Raw genomic sequence first — 6471 nt, forward strand, 5'->3', positions numbered from 1 at the left:
CCCGGAAAATGCTTCGCTCGCTGGCGCGGCGGCGCCAGGTGGGCGCCGGTGGCGCCGAGGCTGACGGCCGCCGCAAAGCCCGCAGCCCCACGGGCTGTGGGGCCACGCGAGCGGCTGCCAAAGAGCTTTCCAACGAGGCACGGCTTTCCCTCCTGGCTCTTCGGGCGTGGGAGCTGTGGCCAGAGCCGCGGCCCTACCGGAAAATGCTTCGCAGGCTGGCGCGGCGGCACCACGTGGGCGCCAATTGTGCCGAGGCTGACGACCGCCGCAAAGCCCGCAGCCCCACAGGCTGTGGGGCCACGCGAGCGTCTGCCAAAGAGCTTTCCAACGAGGCACGGCTTTCCCTCCTGGCTCTTCAGGAGTGGGAGCTGTGGCCAGAGCCGCGGCCCTACCGGAAAATGCTTCGCAGGCTGGCGCGGCGGCGCCACGTGGGCGCCGGTGGCGCCGAGGCTGACGGCAGGCGCAAAGCCCGCAGCCCCACGAGCTGTGGGGCCACGCGAGCGGCTGCCAAAGAGCTTTCCAACGAGGCACGGCTTTCCCTCCTGGCTCTTCGGGCGTGGGAGCTGTGGCCAGAGCCGCGGCCCTACCGGAAAATGCTTCGCAGGCTAGCGCGGCGGCGACAGGTGGGCGCCGGTGGCACTGAGGCTGTCGGCCGCCGCAAAGCCCGCAACCCCACGGGCTGTGGCGCCACGCGAGCGGCTGCCAAAGAGCTTTCCAACGAGGCACGGCTTTCCCTCCTGGCTCTTCGGGCGTGGGAGCTGTGGCCAGAGGCGCGGCCCTACCGGAAAATGCTTCGCAGGCTGGCGCGGCGGCGCCAGGTGGGCGCCGGTGGCACCGAGGCTGACGGCCACTGGAAAGCCCGCAGCCCCACGGGCTCTGGGGCCACGCGAGCGGCTGCCAAAGAGCTTTCCAACGAGGCATGGATTTCCCTCCTGGCTCTTCGAGCGTGGGAGCTGTGGCCAGAGCCGCGGCCCTACCGGAAAATGCTTCGCAGGTTGTCGCGGCGGCGCCACGTGGGTGCCGGTTATGCCGAGGCTGTCGGCCGCCGCAAAGCCCGCAGCCCCATGGGCTGTGGGGCCACGCGAGCGGCTGCCAAAGAGCTTTCCAACGAGGCACGGCTTTCCCTCCTGGCTCTTCGGGCGTGGGAGCTGTGGCCAGAGTCGCGGCCCTACCGGAAAATGCTTCGCAGGCTGGCACGGCGGCGCCAGGTGGGCGCCGGTGGCACCGACGGTGTCGGCCGCCGCAAAGCCCGCAACCCCACGGGCTGTGTGGCCACGCGAGCGGCTGCCAAAGAGCTTTCCAACGAGGCACGGCTTTCCCTCCTGGCTCTTCGGGCGTGGGAGCTGTGGCCAGAGTCGCGGCCCTACCGGAAAATGCTTCGCAGGCGGGCGCGGCGGCGCCAGGTGGGCGCCGGTGGCGCCGAGGCTGACGGCCGCCGCAAAGCCCGCAGCCACACGGGCTGTGGGGCCACGCGAGCGGCTGCCCAAGAGCTTTCCAACGAGGCACGGCTTTCCCTCTTGGCTCTTCGGGCGTGGGAGCTGTGGCCAGAGCCGCGGCCCTACCGGAAAATGCTTCGCAGGCTGGCGCGGTGGCGACAGGTGGGCGCCGGTTGCGCCGAGGCTGGCGGCCGCCGCAAAGCCCGCAGCCCCACGGGCTGTGGGGCCACGCGAGCGGCTGCCAAAGAGCTTTCCAACGAGGCACGGCTTTCCCTCCTGGCTCTTCGGGCGTGGGAGCTGTGGCCAGAGCCGCGGCCCTACCGGAAAATGCTTCGCAGGCTGGCGCAGCGGCGCCAGGTGGGCGCCGGTTGCGCCGAGGCTGACGGCCGCCGCAAAGCCCGCAGCCCCACGGGCTGTGGGACCACGCGAGCGGCTGCCAAAGTGCTTTCCAACGAGGCACGGCTTTCCCTCCTGGCTCTTCGGGCGTGGCAGCTGTGGCCAGAGTCGCGGCCCTACCGGAAAATGCTTCGCAGGCTGGCGCGGCCGCGCCAGGTGGGCGCCAATGGCACCGAGGCTGACGGCCGCCGCAAAGCCCGCAGCCGCACGGGCTGTGGGGCCACGCGAGCGGCTGCCAAAGAGCTTTCCAACGAGGCACGGCTTTCCCTCCTGGCTCTTCGGGCGTGGGAGCTGTCGCCAGAGCCGCGGCCCTCCCGGAAAATGCTTCGCTCGCTGGCGCGGCGGCGCCAGGTGGGCGCCGGTGGCGCCGAGGCTGACGGCCGCCGCAAAGCCCGCAGCCCCACGGGCTGTGGGGCCACGCGAGCGGCTGCCAAAGAGCTTTCCAACAAGGCACGGCTTTCACTCCTGGCTCTTCGGGCGTGGGAGCTGTGGCCAGAGCCGCGGCCCTACCGGAAAATGCTTCGCAGGCTGGCGCGGCGGCACCACGTGGGCGCCAATTGTGCCGAGGCTGACGGCCGCCGCAAAGCCCGCAGCCCCACAGGCTGTGGGGCCACGCGAGCGGCTGCCAAAGAGCTTTCCAACGAGGCACGGCTTTCCCTCCTGGCTCTTCAGGAGTGGGAGCTGTGGCCAGAGCCGCGGCCCTACCGGAAAATGCTTCGCAGGCTGGCGCGGCGGCGCCAGGTGGGCGCCAATGGCACCGAGGCTGACGGCCGCCGCAAAGCCCGCAGCCCCACGGGCTGTGGGGCCACGCGAGCGGCTGCCAAAGAGCTTTCCAACAAGGCACGGCTTTCACTCCTGGCTCTTCGGGCGTGGGAGCTGTGGCCAGAGCCGCGGCCCTACCGGAAAATGCTTCGCAGGCTGGCGCGGCGGCACCACGTGGGCGCCAATTGTGCCGAGGCTGACGGCCGCCGCAAAGCCCGCAGCCCCACGGGCTATGGGGCCACACGAGCGGCGGCCAAAGAGCTTTCCAACGAGGCACGGCTTTCCCTCCTGGCTCTTCGGGCATGGGAGCTGTGGCCAGAGTCGCGGCCCTACCGGAAAATGCTTCGCAGGCTGGCACGGCCGCGCCAGGTGGGCGCCAATGGCACCGAGGCTGACGGCCGCCGCAAAGCCCGCAGCCCCACGGGCTGTTGGGCCACGCGAGCGGCTGCCAAAGAGCTTTCCAACGAGGCACGGCTTTCCCTCCTGGCTCTTTGGGCTTGGGAGCTGTGGCCAGAGCCGCGGCCCTACCGGAAAATTCTTTGCCGGCTGGCGCGGCGGCGCCAGGTGGGTGCCGGTTCCGCCGAGGCTGACGGCCGCCGCAAAGCCCGCAGCCCCACGGGCTGTGGGGCCACGCGAGCGGCTGCCAAAGAGCTTTCCAACGAGGCACGGCTTTCCCTCCTGGCTCTTCGGGCGTGGGAGCTGTGGCCAGAGCCGCGGCCCCATTGGAAAATGCTTCGCAGGCTGGCGAGGCGGCGCCACCTCTGGCTGCGGGCTTTCCTGCTGCCTTCAGAGTCTCACAGCCACCCTTTCCCACTTGGTACCACGCCTGCCTCTAGCATTTCTATTATTAAGTTGAGACAGTGTACAACTTAACATTATACAGAGCGCTACACATCAATACATGCTCAAATTAAGCATAGCCAATGGAAAAATTGGCAATACAGTGCCATCGTATGTTACCAAGCGTCACATCTCATTGAAGACAATGACAGAGCGATACAACGTAAAACGTAACACAGTACTGGGCCGTGCCAGGCAATACGCCCTCACAGAATCACCAATAGAGAAATTCACAACGGAGTGCAGTCTTACGACAGAATCTCTAAAGCCACCGTTAAGCCAGTGACAGGCGGTACAACGTCACACGTTACAGTATACAGGGCAGTACAACCCCATTCGCAGACAAATAAATTAGCGCAAATTACAAGACTCCAAATACAGTACAGTACAATGCCAGACCGTCTCAGATGTCGGTCAAGACAATGCCAGGGCAACGCAGTGCAAGACATAACGTTATACAGGTCAGTACAAGGCAATACGCAGTCAAATGAAGAACAGTGAACTACAATACCCAAAACACACTGCAGTACAATGGCAAACCATCCCACATGTCGGTCGAGACAATGACAATGCGAGAAAGAACACCGCGCAGGGCAGCATAAGGCAGTACACAGTCAAATAAAGAACAGCTGACCAGAAAACCCGCACTACGCTGCCGTACGATCTCAAAACGTCTCGGAGGGCAGTCAAGGCAATTACAGGGCAATACAAAGCACTACGTCGCAGTACACAAGGCAGTACAAGGCAGCACTCAGTCAAATAAATAACAGACAGTCAAAAAATTCACAGTGCAGTGAATTCACATGGGTCAGATGGCAACCAAAAGAAGGACAGGGCAATACAAGGCGAGAGGTAACCCAACACGGGGCTGGACAAGGCAATATGCAGTTGTGGCGGGTGGAGCGATTCACTTCAGTCCTGAGAGAAGTAGAGAAACATTTAGAAACATCACCACAGTGATTCGACAAAGGCAGCAGTGAACGTAACATCCCTTTACCAGGTTCCGTGGCCACGTCCCCCGGATAATTTATTGCACAGGGGCCAGGGTCAGACGAGCTGTTAGGGAGACCCTCCCGTTGAGCCACAACCCCCTTGCTTTCTAAACTCCTTCTTGACGAGCAGTCTAAGAGCGGCTGGATCCGATTCCTAGCCCTGGACTTGGGCAACGGTTCACCTCTAAAGGATTGTATCCGCGCCATCAACCCTTTATATCACTGAGCTAAGGCTACGAGGTTTAGCGTGGTATTAGTCACTTACCGAGACTCTGTTGCGGCAAGGGATCTCTCAGCCTTGAGGAGCAGAACCTGAAGCAAGCATCCCCGCTCAAGGGCACATCCTGGTGCTATGACAGGCTATGACAGGCGATACTATGACAGGGCAATACAACGCAAGACGGAACTTTACACAGGGCAGTACAAGGCCAATACACAGTCAAATAGGGAACAACCGATCACAAAATTGATGCACGGTCAAATAGAGTACAACAGCCTAAGAAGCTCTCAATACAGTGCCTGTCAACGCCAGAATACATCAGATGGCTCGCGGCACGGTGAGAGGGCAATACGACGCAAGACTTAGGAAAATACAGGGCAGTACAAAGCAACACGTAGTCAAATATAGAACAGCCGATCAAAAACACCCTCAGTTCGGTGCGGTACAACCCCAGAGAGTGTAAAAGGACAGTTAAGACTATTTCATGGCAACACAACGCACAATGTAACACAATCCACGTTGCTACAATGCAATACAGAATAAACAACCGATCAAAACCCCACAATACGGTGCAGTACGATCCCACACGGTCTCGGGTGGCAGTCAAGACAACTATAGGGCGACACGATCCAAGATGCAACATTACACGACAGAGCAGAACGGAAGACGCAGTCAACTAAATACCAACCGATTAGAAGAACCGCAGTACAGTGCAGGAGAAAACAAAAATAAGTGGAGATGCCAGTCAAGACAATGACAGAGCAATACAAGGCAAGAAATAACGCAATACAGGGCAGTACAGTGAAATACACGGTCAAATAAATAACTGATTAAGTATCCCACAATACCGTGCGATGCAATGCCAAAACGTGTGAGACAGCAGTCGAGGCAGTGACAGAGCTATACAATGGAAGACATAACGCAGGGCTGTACAACACCGAAACGTATCAGGTGGCACTCAGAACAACAACATGGCGATACAACGCAAGCCGCAACACAATACAAGGTGGTAACAAGGCAATACATGGGTCAAACACAGAACAACAAATAAAACCTGCACAATACGGATCGCTGCAATCCCAGAACGTCTAAAGTGACAGTGAAGGGAATGACGGGGCAGTACAATGCAAGATACAACACTAGACAGGGCAACACGCATTCAAATAACGCAAAACCGATTAAAAAACCCACAATACACACCAGTACAACGCCGGAACAGATCAGATGGCAGTCTGGGCAAATAGAGGGCAACACAATGCCAAACGTGACGCCATACGGGGCCGGACAAGGCAATACGCAGTTGTGGCAGGCCAAGCGGCTAACTTCGCTTCTAAGAGAGAAGCAGTGAAACATTCAGAAACATCAACACAGTGATTCTCCAAAGGCAGCAGCGCACGTGACGGCGCTTTACCAGATTCCATATGGCCACGCACCCCGGATTATTTACTGCCTAGGGGCCAGGGTCAGACGAGCTGTCTGGGAGACCCTCCCCTTGAGTCACGAGGCTCGGAAAGGACCCCCTTGCTTTCTAAACTCCTTCTCCGAGAGGAGTCTAGGTGCGGCTGGATCCAATTCCTAGCCCCGGACTTAGGCAACGGTTCACCTCTGAAGGATTGTATCTGCGCCATCGACCCTTTATATCACTGAGCTAAGGCTACAAGGTTTTTGCATGCTATTAGTGACTTACTGAGAATCTGTTGCGGCAAGGCATATCTGAATCTCGAGGAGCAGAACCTTAATCGAGCGTCCCTGCTCAAGGGGAGATCCTGGCACGGAGGCCCCTGCCATGCAGAAGTCAAAAGGCTCTTGGGCTGTCCACTCTTTA

The sequence above is a fragment of the Chroicocephalus ridibundus genome, unplaced genomic scaffold, assembly GCF_963924245.1.
Source record: "Chroicocephalus ridibundus unplaced genomic scaffold, bChrRid1.1 SCAFFOLD_81, whole genome shotgun sequence".
Taxonomy (NCBI): domain Eukaryota; kingdom Metazoa; phylum Chordata; class Aves; order Charadriiformes; family Laridae; genus Chroicocephalus; species Chroicocephalus ridibundus.